This window comes from Labrus mixtus, chromosome 1, assembly GCF_963584025.1.
Source record: "Labrus mixtus chromosome 1, fLabMix1.1, whole genome shotgun sequence".
Lineage (NCBI taxonomy): Eukaryota > Metazoa > Chordata > Actinopteri > Labriformes > Labridae > Labrus > Labrus mixtus.
In genome coordinates, this window is record NC_083612.1 from 27356207 (window position 1) to 27369809 (window position 13603).

At 39.4% G+C, this 13603-nt stretch overlaps 1 protein-coding gene across 2 annotated transcripts in view; it reads right to left on the reverse strand.

Annotated features, from left to right (window-relative positions):
• The window catches only part of tln2a (talin 2a), a 90342-nt gene that overhangs the window by 65768 nt on the left and 10971 nt on the right, over positions 1–13603 (reverse strand). For both annotated transcript variants that reach the window (XM_061040876.1, XM_061040867.1), the window contains exon 2: positions 3222–3269. The gene's annotated coding sequence lies outside the window, so the exon portion shown is untranslated. The remainder of the gene's footprint in view (positions 1–3221; positions 3270–13603) is intronic.

Genomic DNA, 13603 nt, shown 5'->3' on the forward strand with positions numbered 1-13603 from the left:
TCACCAGAATCCCCACGATACCATATTATCGCGATACTCAGGACATGGTACGATTCTATGGCAATTTTTAACATTTTGCGATATGCCATATGTCGACTACACTAAACTAAATGAAGGACTGTTTTGTCAAATAAGAAAAAATTCTCAGTCTATTCATCTCACGTCTTTTTATTTGTATTTCAGTCTAATTGAACTTTAACATGAATTCTTAACAATGCAACTTGTTCAATATTCATTTTGTAACCCATTCATCAGTTAAAAATTAAAAAAGCATATCTTAAATATCATATCTTAAATATCATATCTTAAATATCATATCTTAAATATCGATACCTGGCTGCAATGAGACGATATAATGTTGCCACACAAAATATCGCCATAATGTACTGTATCGATTTTTTCCCCCACCTCTACTAACCACATCCTCAGAGTCCAGAGACAATCGGCACATGGAGCTGAGTAGTAGACCCAGTTGTCATCGGTTGTGATCAACTGAAACTTACTAAAAACAACTAACAATGCAGTTGAATGATGCTGCTATGTTGACTCAAAATTTCCACAACATCTGTTTATAACCAGATGTTACTCTGCATTTAAAGTCATCATGGTGGATAAAGACTTTCTCAAAAATGTTACCATAACTCTGGATGTACAAAAACAGTGATTTCTACAGTGAAGCAAAACAATATTGATATAGGCCTATCTTATAATAATTCAAGTCTTGTTTAATATTCAATCCACAGAATATGTGAAATATATGAGTTATGATTGGTAACACTGATGTTATGCCTGCAGCCCTCAGAGTTTGAATCTGGGTGCAGTCCCATCTACACAGAGTTACTGCAGAGTCAATCCTGAGTCTGGCATGCTGGCTGAGCTCCAGAGGTACACACTCTGAAGCGGTCTAAACATGAGACTGCTCAGGCTGTGAATCAACCTCTCGGAGACATCGTCAGCAAAGACATCTTCTCCTCAGGAAGGAAAAAAAACACATGGCCAAGCTGTTGCAATGCTCTTAAAGGGTCTATATACAATAAATGATCAAGCTGGCAAGAAAACGGCTGACTTGAAACCACCACCCAGAAAAAAATCAGCACTCAAAGCTGAGCCATGTGGAAAAGTCAGGATATTTAAACCTACATGCATAGTACTTACACCAGCCCTAATCACAGAAACAAACAAGTGCCAAATCCAATTAAATGGATTTTTTTCCATCTTGGCTGAGGAATCCAACCTAAAAATATGCCAGAGTATTGTTACTTAATGTACTTAACTTAAGCTCTTACTCATTTTTAAATGTCAGGTAACAGAACGAGGGGCTTCAACGTGTGTGACTAAAATCCTAAAAAGGCAGATTTACATCAGATTGCTTCCCTCACAGAAAAAGCAGCCACTGCAAACAAGGAAGATGAAACATTTCTCTAAAGCTCTTTTAAAATTGTCAGGATTGACCAAAAGTGGGAAATATAAAAGAAGATGAAGGACAGGAAATACAGTACAGTAAACACTTGATCCTATACCTGCAGACTTTGGTTCAAACACTGATTCATTAGATTCGGCCATGTTTGAGCATCCAGCTCAGATTTGTTAACTGTCTGAACATTAAATGAGAGGCTGAGGCTGGACTGGCATCATTTAGGAAAAGCCATGTGAGATACGGCTAAGACAAACTCCTACAGTGGATTTACATAATGCTCTTGTTGTCCAAAAGAAACTGTACTGAAATATTATTTTTTACCACATTATCCTGCGAGCAAAGCATCCTTTTGATATGCACTGTAAAAATTGGTTTCACAAAAGGGAAATGCTTAACTCAATTGCAGAATAAGAGGTATTACTCACAATAAAATACAGTGATAGAGAAATAAAAAAATATCTATAAAGAAGCAGTGTGGTTGGTTTCAAATAAGGAACACTGATTTGCTGTATCCCTCCCTCTTTTAGACCACTTGCAGCATGCCAAGTTGTGAAAGCCAATGGCAAGAGGAGCATTTTCCAGCATAAAATACAGAATATCCATTGAGCCTTACAGTACATCCCGGCACTTCTAAAATATTGCATCTCAGCCGTTTAGACCTAATTCATTCTTGAAGCATGGTATGGTACAAGACAAATTCACATAAAAGGTCACTCATCATTGGGAAACTATAGTGCTCATGGCTGCACCCTCATTGGCTGAGAGGAGCATGGTTACAGTGAGAGGCTGGGCACCAGATGCTGCAAGTTACTGTAATTGAGTCAGACTGATAATGCAAATTATAATGTACTGCCTTGGAAAGATTCAAGTGTGCAGGCACAAACACATTCAACATATCAAGACATCTATTACCTTGCATAAACTGTGTGCACAGAAAAGATCACATGGTTATCAATTCAGTGCACGTGCTATGTGTCAGTCAAACATGTATGTCTGGCCTCCAAACAGTCCCACACAAACACAGCCTTAGCTTTGCTGGGAGGAAAACAGACAGAGAGGAATGAGCCAATGCTTTCACTCTGTGTGTGTGTGTGTGTGTGTGTGATTTTCTAAATGCAGAGAATGAATCATGAGGCTAAACGAGTTAACAGACAACATAAAATATAAGTGCAAAGAAAAAACAAAGAAGCTGCAGTTGCTATTGTGTCATTTAAGAGCAGCAAAGACGGAAAAAAAACATCAGAATCATAAAGAAAACGCTGATTGACTTTTTAACATTTTAAAGCACACTGAAAGAGTTAGTCTAACATGGATGCTGCTGCAAGCTATCATGACACTAGAATAGCATTATACATTCATAAAAGTATGTTACAATGAGTCATACTGAATCTTAGCCTTCTAAAATGTTTGACCATCTAAAGAATGTTTGATCCAGTGTGTGTGAACTTCTCAAAGGAACATAGCCACACAGGTGTTTGGGAATGAGACTTCATTGGCTTTAGGTGTCAACACAACCTAAAATAACATTGAAAGGGCAATGTTTGCATTATAGTTCTTTAAATGTGTGATTTTCATTTTAATCTAATGTAATACAAATCACACATTTTCTAGCTGCATTGTGCAGTACCATAAATATATTGTGAAGCGCTGAGAACGCATACAAACATCTATATAATGTGGCAGTATATAAACAGTCATCGAACGTTCTCCATTCTAATCCCACTACACAATAAACATAAACGAATGTTTAAAAGGACAATTCTGTCACTTCATGCACTCGTGTCTATGACATTAATTTTCTTACCTGATTTCTGAAGAAAATGCAGCCTTGGATGTCTGCTGATCTTCACAGCTGAAACGACAAATGATGGACATGTATGAGAAAGATTAAGAGAACATGTATGCACGGTGTTAGATATTAAAGTCAAACTACTTCATCCAAACACAAGTATAAGAAATACATTTTCATTTGAGAAATTATACTTGAGCTCCAACACCCAACGCCCAACTACATATTTTGCCATGAAATATGCTATGTGTGAGGGCAGGTGGTTAAGATACACTCAGGGCAAACAAAATAAGAATATAATATAATATAAGAAAAAAAAAAAAAAAGATATTTAATTAAAAACTTGTTGTCAGGAATAATGAGACAATTACAGCTGGTTAAAGCTGCCATACTAAAGACATCAAACACAGCAACAAAATGTTTCCAATGCACCAACACTGCCTGAAAGTATAATTGGAATATCAATTAGTTACATATTTTAGTATTTTGCATTGTTCTATATTTCCATTTGAGATCAAATATACATGTACACTGAAATGTATTTCTCCAACATCTACTTGGGAGGCTTTTTAACAGTCACAACAGTGGAATTGAAATCAGGTGTCCTACTTTGTGGTGCCCAAGGCTAATATTTACTCAGACATTTTGTGAGCAGAGATTTGTACAGCCTTGTTATCAGGGTCCCTCTGGGCCTGGGTTTTTTTCTCTCGTTTGAATATAACAAACTCAAACCTTAAGCTCATTGTGACCTTTTGCACTCCAGGTAAAAGAGCTTTCAATAACACACCACTGTGTACTACAACACTTAAACCCGCCTGAGCCACGCAATGTAACAATCTCAGAGCAACATGAGTAAAAAAAAAACAGCATTTCTATTCAATGATATCCAAGCGACAGCTCCGACAGGGACAGGACGGAAACTTGCTTTCTCTACATACTGCATTTTAATATCAGTCCTCTATGACTACAACATTGAAGATAATGTTCTTGTAGCCCTAAAACAGACAGTGAAGTACGCTGCAGAATTACAGCTCTATCCATGGACCATACAACTTGAATAGCTTTGCGGCATAGGTCAGGTGCTTTGAAAATGTTAATAACTTAAGAAAACGTCTGGAAAAAAGAATGAACACTCACGACTGCTATTACCATCCTTGTTTAATTTGAGAGAAGTCAGGTTATTTCAGCTGTTCCAGATGATTTGATGTGTCTATTTTATTGGCAAAACTAGATTTGAGAGTTTCACAGTCCACAATATTAATACAGACTTTGTAGAAGGGAGCTGAAGTGAGGAGTCAAACCAGCTGTGGCTCGTTTCACTAACGAGCTGCTAGCTACTTGTTTGTAAACATGAGGCAATGAGCTAACTTGTTTTTGTATGGAAAGACTCACCACTCTGTTGGTCTTTTGAAGTCTCCCTGAATCTCATTCTAGCACACGTTGTCTTTCTGCTAGCTTAGAAGTAGAAAAAGTCTGCTACATCTAATAAGTAGTAAAAAAGAAACCGTTTATTACAGCCTGTAACCACAAGCAGCTGCAGTCAGTTTAGTATTCACTGTATTTTGTTCAGTACAAGTTTCCAAATGTTGTCAAGAATAGAGTATTTTACACTATAGGCAATGCGGGTTATTACACCTGACCTGTCTGCAGTTTTGCCCGCAGGCAAAGTTAATGACCGGTCTCTCTGCTGACAGGCATGAGACTGATGGGGGACGAGTGAGAGACACTCAGTGGATTATTGGAGGGAAAAGCTTCACATCACAGGCTCTCACTGATGTGCAGGTCCTCTATCCCTGAAGAGATTTTGCACACTGCAGTCACACAAATACCAATGTGCTAAAAGTGATATTGCATCAGCAATGAAAACCTATTCACAGGTGAAGTGAATAGTACTCACACAGTACAGGTGTGTTAGGATTACTCACAGAAAAACTAGAAGGTAGCACTCTCATCATCATCATCAGAGCATTTCATCAAAGAGCAAAGAAATCAAAACAATGTGTTCGTTTGAGGGCCGTATCCAAACAGCTGCTTTCTGATGAGAGCTAACTTTTGGCCAGCGGCACCAACGGTTGTTAATGACATCTTACTGCTTCCTGCTTACTCATCAGGCAGCCTCAGAGCTCAGCTTTAGATCGGCGCATAACCACACTACAACCTGTCCCTTTTACTCGCTGACATTAGCAGGCAGAGAGAAAAGTTTTAGGTTTCCTTTTGGGGGTTTAACTGATTTACAGGGTGACTAACTTTTCAAAACCCACTGATGAGGTTAAATAAACAAATCATAGTTTCCATGAGTGTTTCTCAATCAAAGAACAATGAAAAAGAGATTTAGTTCTTCTGCTAATTTGAACACAACTGCACATGTGCTGACAGTTTCTAATTTTGATTGTCTGTAAATTTGTTTCTAAACTGTTACTTACATTTGCTGCAAAACTTATTTTGGACCAAACTGACTTTTTACAATGAACTGGTAATATGTCATTATTTAAATATGAAGACGTTTTCCTCCTAGCTCCGTGAATTCAAATAATTTCAAAGCCTTTTAATCTCCACAACTCCTGAAGAGTACACTGCAGATGCATTAAGGTTTATTAATCAGCAGATGTCTAACGTTTCATTAATCCAACAATTACAGCTGCTGTCACAGTCAGCAGCAGAAACTGAGCTAACACCATAATTATGGCGGGAAACGCAATATGACAGCTCCCATAAATCTGCCATCAAAATGTGTCTATAGTTTTACTTGAGACCCACAATGAATAAATGAATAGATCTTTTTCACTTTAAGTATTCCTTCCTGGTCAAATCCTGGTGCCGACAATATGGCTTAAGACATTAATGGCATCACTTCCAAGTGATTTTTTGTATACTTTGCACAGCTCTTTCTGGGGACACAAATGCTTACTGTTTTTTTTTTTTACAGTCTATGGTTTTTCCCCCTACATATGCTATAATAATACTCAAGAACTGTTAACACTGTAAACAGACTTTAAGGAATAAAATCAGTTCCCCCTTTTTTTAAAGACAACAGAAGTTGATGTTACAAGGAAACGGTTTTGCTCAAATTGAGTTGTAAAATGTTTAAAGAAGTATCTCTGTGACATTTAAATGAGACTGCTAACACTACATGCTATTCGAACCGTATACCCCAGTTTGTCTACTCTATTATAATATAGAGTAGAAAGTTGTTGTGAAGGTACCAAGTAATGGGGCTCATATATGAAACCTACAACAAATGAGAGGTAAACTTTCTTACAGATCAAACGACACAATTTAAAAGGAATCATTTAGAGGAGCTGAAAATGATGTGACAATGGAGAAATACTAAGCCTTTTGCCTCCAGGAAAATGAATGCGAGCACCAAAATTTAACAAAACATGCTTGAGGAGAGAGAAACCTTATCTCACACAAGATTGGAGACATTAGCATTCCCTTAATTTTCCTCACTGAGCCTGAGGGTCGGGGTTGCTGTGAGCAAAATTCAACATGCTGAGTTTAGCAAACATCACCTCGGGGTACGAGAATATTAGATGTCTCAGACACCAGAAGTTACTGTGTGCTTAGAAATGTCAAATAAAGTTTGATATATTTCATAAGATTAGACCTGTCATGATGAAAAAAGTCAGGAAATGAGTGTCATGAAGAATGGAATAAGTGGGGAAACTCCTCTGGTCCCCAGGGGTCTCCTGAGGTGGGGCACAGGGGCACATTGCTACTGGCAGTCTTGAGAAGCACAATGTACCACTGGAGACTTCATTGTTCAGCTTGTCCTGCAGTTTCATTAATCACATGCTGCAGAGGAGGACAGAGTGGGGACAGGTCAGACAATATGGTGCCTGGGTAACACCTTGTGTCTGCTCCAAAAATGAGCTTTTTAATAAAGCTGGTCACTATGACTTCGCAACTTCATGTCATAAACACAGCTGGATGACATGTAGGTCAAATTGGCAACTAATATTACCGGTAACTACTGTAGAAGGATGTAAATGAAAGGGAAAGGCACAAAGAGAAAAAATGAAGCATATTGGCACATCAAAGATAGGTTCAGTCACTTATTCCTACAAAAGGCGTTTCTTGGCGGGGAGATGGTGTGTTTGCAGTGAAGGTACAAGTAGTAAATGTACACACTACATATGAGAGTGAGCTTCTGGTAGTGCTGAGCCGAGGAGGAGTGGCCTGGTTTGAATACTGCAAAGAAACAATGCTACTGACTCTACCTTTAAATAGCCTCCAGGCTAGTGCTAATGCTAATATTGGCCAATATCATCGGCTGGCAGATTAATCGATCGGGCTCTATAAGTCACCATATACAGATACAGTAAAACAAATTGGGACTGGGGGCTAAGGTTTTGCTGTAAGCCACCTTAAAAATAGAATGGCAGCTGTTCACTGACGGGGAGCATTACCCACCCACCACTAGTTTTGCATTTGTGGAAATTGTTCAATCAATGATGACTTTTCTAGATGACTGGTTCAATATCATCATATTTGTTCATTCGATTAGAAGCTATAGACAGGCAGTGTTCTGCTAGAGGAAAGTGTTAAATGTTAAAGTAAATACATTTTCAGTCATCAGTGTTTTTTTTTATTACATATATAAAAGTTGGACTTTTTAAAGTTTTAATTAAGATATTAAAATTGTGTAAAAGCTCAAATTTAATCTTTCTGTATTTAAAATCATGGTTTCTCTGGCACTCTTTGGGGAGAGGAATGCTAATGCTCCTTAAGTTATCTTAGCTTGTGTGTTGGTGAATTGGTTGTTTGGGGGGTTAGGATTCGTTAAATGTACAGGCCAGTAGGCCATACTAAAATTATAGTGATCATGAAACATTCATACAGTGAAGGTGATGTAACTTATAGCTGTTTGATAATAACATGAATTTGTACTAAAGTGTCAGAGTGTCACTCATTGGCCAGTACTTCAGACTATGTATCAGAATAGCACATCATGTTGAAACTGAACTCTTCACTTAAAACCCCTGAAATTGACAAAGTGACCATTTTTGTCCAGTGCGCATCTCTTCTAACCAACTAAGGGGACTTTGAAATTCATCAAAATAAGAAAGAATGGACAGATGGTGTGAAATGTGTTGAGTAACAACAAGAGCAAAGCAAACTAAGGATGATGATGCTGTTTTTAGTTGACTGTAGCTGTTGAAGTGCTAAATCATGGCAAACATCACAGCTAAGACTTGCGGCTCAGACTGACTAAACCCACTAACCAATTGTCTGGTGTCTTCCTCCAGTCCCATGGATAAGAAGAAGACCCTGGTACAATTAGCTTAATGGGACCATGTGATCAGGACTTGATAAATGTAGGGGGGAGTTCTCAGTGTGGTGGAGGAATTATTACTCACTGCCCTCTCACAGGGAGCCACCTGTCGAGAATCACATTAATCAGGAAGAGTTTATTAGCCTGCAGGAAAATGAAACCCACAAAACAGTAGAGATAGAACAAGCATCCATGCAAAAGCACTATCCAACGTGCAAAATAAACCAGGAAAACTGCAACAGTTTAAGAGTATTTAAAAAAAAAAAAGCAAAAATCATTTTGCCGACCAAAAAGGTTAAATTGCCTTTCAGCTCAAATGTAACTGAGAATTTGCTAACCTTTCATTATAACATTAATTGTGATAACAATCTCTGAGAAAACTACAACCCCCAATACATTAAAGTGATCCAAAATGTTGTTTAAGATGCACTAAACATTGCAAGATATTGCGGTAAGAAAGCTAAGGAACTTGTCTTATCAGAAACAATCCTACATCATTCCCCCTTAAAAATGAATTACACAACAAATAAATTATAATTTAGATTATGGGGAAAATTGTTGCTGATACGTTTTTTAATTTATTGTATAACTTGTCATTCTAATTGGAGCCAGAAAACAGTGTTAAATTTACATTTTTATCTATAAATCCATTTTTTTCCTTAGAGATACAAACTGTGTGTATGTCCTATAAAGGAAGACCTGATGTCACACACTCTGAGCCTCATTTATAACTCTTCGGTCTTTGAAGCCTCTTACATTTGTGCTTTTTTCCGCTTTGGGGGGGATTCGGACATCTGGAGAACAGCTGTTGCTTTGCATCACATGTAAGCTTGCACACACTCACACACACGTACACACACACGTACACACAGCTGTTACGTGGCCTTCCCATCAGAGGTCAATGGGTCAGGAGCCCTGTGTCCAGACGCACCATTTAATCTGGTCTAGGTATGGACAATCGCTGGAAATCGAACACCACGCAGCCACGTCTACACACAGAAATAGGCACGGATGCACACACACACAAAAGGACCACACAGCAGACAGAGCCCCTCTCGTCTCTCTTCTATACAAGGCAACTATTCCACCCTCCTCTGGGAGTGCAGAGATTCACAGTTATTGGCCCTGCCCCTCCAGCGAACAGCTACTAATTCAATTACACCCACCCCCCCCCCATCCAGTCTGGGCCGACACCCAGGTCCAAGAATGGAATCAAACCCATCCGGAAAGTTGGGGGCGGAATAGTTAAGCCACAATGTGTTTACATTTGTGGTTTACGTTCTGTTAACACTTGTTTCTTTTAGCCTGTGAGTTGGCCCCCTGTGTGAAGCAGGTTATCTGTGACCTGCTGCTCTGCTGCTAAGCGTTTTTAAAAAAAGGTGACAGTTTCAGGGATTCCCTTACAATAATTTCAAGGTGATGAAGTACTATTTTTCTTTTTATTCTGGTTTTGCTAGAAAGGTGAGCAGCAGAAGTGCGGGACTGACACCAGAGTTGGAAATTGCTGTGAAAGATGTGTTTATATTTGTTTTTATTTCCATGACATAAGCTCCGAGTGCTACAATTCATTTGTGTATAAAGGCAATACAAACTGGGTGAGCATGAAACAGTGCAAATGGAAACATTGGAAAACAGGGGATTAGGTGAGCTGTTTCCTTATAGTCTTAAAACACATTGCCATACCATTCCAAGTGATTGCTGTCTGAAGGCTACATTTTGCCCTAATAGTCCAAGGAAATTGCATTTTACTCTCTTCTTTAGCAGAAAATAAAAAGATGGTGAGTCTGCCCTACTTACATCTTCTGAGCAGCCACAGCACACAACAACACCCTCCACAATACAATCCAAACTGGCAAAGAATATCCCCAGCTTAAATCTCTGCAAAGAGCTACACACAAGTGTTACAATTTTAGAGGAAAATGTTACGTATTGAACATAGAAAACAGTTTTGGTGTCATTTGCCAATTTTACTCAATACTTTGACCAGATTTCCCACCCTAACGTTTCACTTGTTTTGCATTACACCCGTCTGTTTTGTTATTTATTAACCAGCAGTGGGAGAAACTCTGCTCCGTAAAATTCTATTAAAATGTTTGACCTTGAACGTCAGGTCATGAAAACAAGATTATTGCTGTTGCACAGAATACAGAGCAATGGGAAAAGAGGCTCACTTGTGACTGTTGTCATGGGATGTATTGCAGAGGCTTGGCTTAAAATGACATGAGCGAGCGATATTGTCTCAGATAATATCTTAATTGTTGTTTTAACGATGTGCAAAATGACCATATAGAGTAAGTCCCTCATTTGGCAAAAAACAACAAAACATGTCTTGAGAGTCTTCACACATTCCATGATCAAACCTAGTAGTAAAGACTTCTTCTGCACAAGCCTGTTGCAAACACATGCAGTGTTCACACATCACAACAAGTTAAGCTATCCTTCCCTCCCAGGGAAGCCTCCAGTGTTTCTGTTGGGTTGGGCGAGGCTGGTCATCGAAAAACCAGCTGCCAAGCAGTCACAGCATAGCAGAGAAGCTTGATTCAAATCCTAATATTGCACGCCAAATACTGTGCTCTGGTTACACAGCCCGGTCCCTCTGCATGAACACCAACACCACCTGGATTGCATGTGAAAGTGAAAGTAAACTACTAACTGTACGAGTTGGTTTTGATGATCCACCCAAATGGCTTAATCACTGACTGCAATCTGGAAGTACCTCAACAATGCAGCTAAAGCCTGACACTAAAAAAATGCTGCATCAACAAAAAAACAAACAAACATCTCTGCTAATTAGAAGGCAACATAAGTTCCACAAGAAGAACTTTTAGTATCTGACTTCATTCAAGGGCACCATTTTGTGAACATGTACACAATTAAGTTAAAAGTAGGCTGATTCTCACGATCGAACAACAGATATTCTCACTCTTTGACTCATGACCTAACATGCCCTTAAAAAACATTAGGCAACCACAGATCATTAACAAGATACAATGAATCATCAAAAGCCTGTTTAAAAGGCAGTGTCTCACTCGATCTGTCCTGAAGATTAGGACAATTTGGCCCTCTCAGTGAGCTGCTGACCTAATCGCCTTTAGCATCTCAGCCGCAGAGATATGGGAGCTCTTTAATCTGATCATTGGGTGGACAGCTGCAAGCAGACGTTTAACTGTCTGCCTCTGTAGCCCCACCCACTCTGGCCTCCAAAACCCAATCCAGTCAACAGCTATACAGATTGACATACATTTTAATTAGACACAGCACTGCTCTGCTGCCATTCCTTATCTTTTCCCATTGGCAGCTTTTTGCAGTCGAGGTTTTTCTTAACGGATGAGTGCCTTTATAGGTGTGACACTTTCCTTATTGCCCTTTTGAAAAGTCCAGTGCAATTCCAGGGGCAAGATGATGTGATAACAATTCCCGGCAGGTAGGCTAAGGCCGGGCAGGAGAACCAATTAAAGAGCAGTCTGGGAGGCAGACAGGGGCTCAGGAACACTGAAGAAGAAGAAAAACATGACATGGGAGGTAAACGGCCTCACAGGGCTGCGGCTGCCTATTGAGGGAGAACAATCCAGCCACTCCAAGGCCCCCCCCCCCCCCCCTTTCCACTGCTGTCTGCAAAGTGAAAGCCTGGCCTCCTGCTTGTCAGTTCTATTGTTAGGGTCAGGGAGGAGCCGCTCCCAGTTCACCTCATACACATTAAATACTCTGCATTGTTTGGAGAGTCAGATGGCAATGGCAGGCACACAAGGTCTCTTCCATGTTTGCAGCTCATTTAAAATGGTAAATGGCCCGACTTTGCTTTTAAAGAAAACAGTTTGAGAAAGAACACATCGATACTAAAGACGACATTAAAGTCAATTGAAGGCAGATTCGGCATAATTTGTACAGATTAAGAGCACATTTGGCATTAATGTTAATTCTCAAAAATGTTTGTTAAATTGTCTGTCAACGTATTATTTGTTTCTGCAGAAGAATGCACTCCCCACTGTGATACAGTTGGATCCTTTCGTTTTTCATTTGATTTTCATGGAAGATCTGGAAGATCCTTATCAAAATGAGGTCTTTGTTTTAATATTATAATAACCTAAAAGTTCTTTATAAGCGTAAAGAGTTATCTGAAGTAAATGCTTAAAAGTCTGACTTTTCTCTTCAGGCATCGTACCACACTGCACATCAATAATCTGAGGTGGATCATTTCTCATGATGCATTAGTGACAGGGATACTTAACTCCAGCTAAATAAAAAAGGTCAGGAGGGCCCTTTCCCATCATCACAAATCATGACTGAGGAGTCCATTTTTAGGATACCAAGATAAAAACACCATAAAAAATATGTCATAATGTCAAGCAGGCGGTGTGAATATCCTTTCCATCAATCAATATGCATGTGTTTACCAGATGTGTGTGCTGATTTACAGCCAAGCAAGGAAACCTGTGACATTTCACTCATGTGACTGGATTGCAACTGAGGTGTTGACATGCTTGCTAGCCGCTGGGAGGAGAAGAGGAGCGGCAGGGTGGTGAAATATAGATAGGGGTAAGATAGGGGTAAGATTTGGGTTGCAGAAAGGGAAAACAGTGGGTGAGCTAAAGAAGGGATACACAGTGGTGGTCGATGAGCTGAGGAGGTGGGGGATGGCTGCTACCGTTTCCTGCTCGGTCAGCAGACAGGGGCTGATTCCAGGACGGATTATCTTTCAGCAGGAATATCACAACCGCACCAAAAGCAGGGACAGGAGGGAAGGAGGAGACCAGCACTATTAATTCACGCTGCTAAATGCTGGGATTACTACAGTGAACATGAAACCGTCAACTCTAAAGACTTCTATCTAAAGTGGAACTTTGACAGTCAAAAAAGATAAAGTGCAGCCCAGAATGTGACAATGACCAGTAGCATATATTTAGTGTGCTATGTTCTATGTTTAAGCATGTATAACATTCTGCTATGCTTAAAGGTGTCTTCAACATTTTGAGATACACACATCGCCATATTCATTTTCTCATTTAAGTTACATGTGTAGACAAAGATGATGAATTGCTATGTCTATGGTTTGAAAAGTTACACACTTCCTGTCTTCTATTTGGACAGGGAGACGAGTTATGTTACCATCCCTCCAGAGAGG